The sequence below is a fragment of the Osmerus mordax genome, chromosome 22 (assembly GCF_038355195.1).
Source record: "Osmerus mordax isolate fOsmMor3 chromosome 22, fOsmMor3.pri, whole genome shotgun sequence".
Classification (NCBI taxonomy): Eukaryota; Metazoa; Chordata; class Actinopteri; order Osmeriformes; family Osmeridae; genus Osmerus; species Osmerus mordax.
Genome location: NC_090071.1, coordinates 10,509,839 through 10,511,899, shown reverse-complemented (window position 1 = coordinate 10,511,899; position 2,061 = coordinate 10,509,839).

Below are 2,061 nucleotides of genomic sequence, written 5' to 3'. Positions count from 1 at the left end.
CCTGCGTTCTGTGTTTCTTGTCACTTTGACTAATGTTTTCTCATCAACATGTCCTGACAAGCTAAATATTTTTTTGTGTAATGGACCAAAAGACACAAGACAAGGTCAATACATTGCCAGGTGGTGTGTTGCAGCAAACAGAAGTTCCAGATCTGCCAATGTCCAATCGGCTGAAACTCAGTTGGTTGTTGAATGGCCAGCCAATGGGCTCTGAGTCATGATGGTCTCTGAAGACTGAATAACATGTAGCCAGCTAGAAGGAGAATCTGCACCAAAGAAGAGGACTGAGTCACACAACATGCCACAACATTTTTGGCTGTGAACAACAGCTAGGTCAATGGCCCTGCCAGCCATCACAGTTATCACATTTACATTTAGCAGACGCTCTTATCCAGAGCGACTTACAGTAAGTACAGGGACATTCTCCCCAAGGCAAGTAGGGTGAAGTGCCTTGCCCAAGGACACAACATCATTTGGCACAGTCGGGAATCAAACCTGCAACCTTCTAATTAATAGCCCAACTCCCTAACCGCTCAGCCATCTGACCCATTATTCAGCCATTATTGGACAGCCACTGTGTCACAGTACCATCATCTGTACACTTGACTGTCTCTCTATCTTAAGATGTAAATCAGTGGAAAGTGTGACTGAGATACAATCCACACAGTGGAGATAATACTTCGGCTTCATTTCCGACGCCCTTTGTCATTCAGTTGAAAAGGGATTCTCCCTCCCTTTGTATCGGTGACAACACTGCTTTGCAACAGTAAAATGTCTTTCTCCATGACTCACCTGAACTCTGGCCTGGCTAACACCTTGCTCTATGGTCTGCAAACACTCATCTGAAATGGTTAAGACTTGCACAGAGCAAGTGCTTGTGTTGAAAATGGAACCAAGGATGATTTTCTTGCTGTTATTTGCAAGTAAATGACTGTTGCCACTTGTTGTAGATTAAAGACTAAATCCAAAATTGTAGTGAATGAATATAAAATATTGAGTGAATAGGAATGCATTGTCCACCCAATCTTAGGCAGGAATTGTCGCACCACCCTTGACTAACGCCTTCAAAGAAAGCATCTAGCCCCTATCTCCAATTAATGGCACCCGGATGAAACAACATCCAAAAATATGCCTATCAGAGTTGTCAGAAAGTGTCTACCATGAGTCCAGCCTGTGTTGGTTTGACGTACTGACAGACAGGCAGCAGGCTGTCAGTATCAGCTGGACAGAAGGATCTCTCGGGGGGGAAGTGTGAAATGTGTCCCCTGTATCTGCCTGCGGGCATCCCAACGTCACCAATTTCCACAACCTGTGACCCGGCATTGTAGATCTAGAAGAACAGGAGAGTGGACACAGATGACAACAGCAGTACATCTTCACATGGCCTGAGGCAGATTCTTATGGACCGTGACTGCCTGCTGACTCTAACATTGATGTAGGTATTCATTTGGTTTTATTTTAAATGGAATAATTAGATGAAGACGCGATCAGTATGACAGATAAGACAATAACACAATTTCTACTGTAAACCAGGGCCGTAATCATAATATATATTGGGGGGGACACATCCCCCAATATTCAAATCTGGTAAAAATGTCCCCCCCAATATATTGATCTAAAAATATAAAAAATATATAAATGTGCTACGCTACGACAGGCAACGACGCACGCTGTCCGAAATTATCATAAAAATACAAATATATATTATTTTTTTACGTTTTCAGGGGGGGACCCTCAGACTCCCCAGCAGATTTCGTCCCCCCCAATGTTGACTCCATGGCTACGGCCTTGCTGTAAATTCTTGCTTCTTGGCTCAGGTAGCAGTCCGTCGTGTAGTTAACAATTCCCAGGTGACATTTCACATGCACACTGATGTCAAGAATACATTCATGACAAATGTTGCGAGGAGGGGGGGGGGGGGGGGAGGGCTCATTCATGTTACTATCATGCTCTTTTATTTAAATTGAGAAGTGCATTTCTGAATGTTACGTCACTCTTAATTCAATTCTTAATTGGATTCACATTAAAACTGGAATTATACATGTAAAGGGGATTCACTGA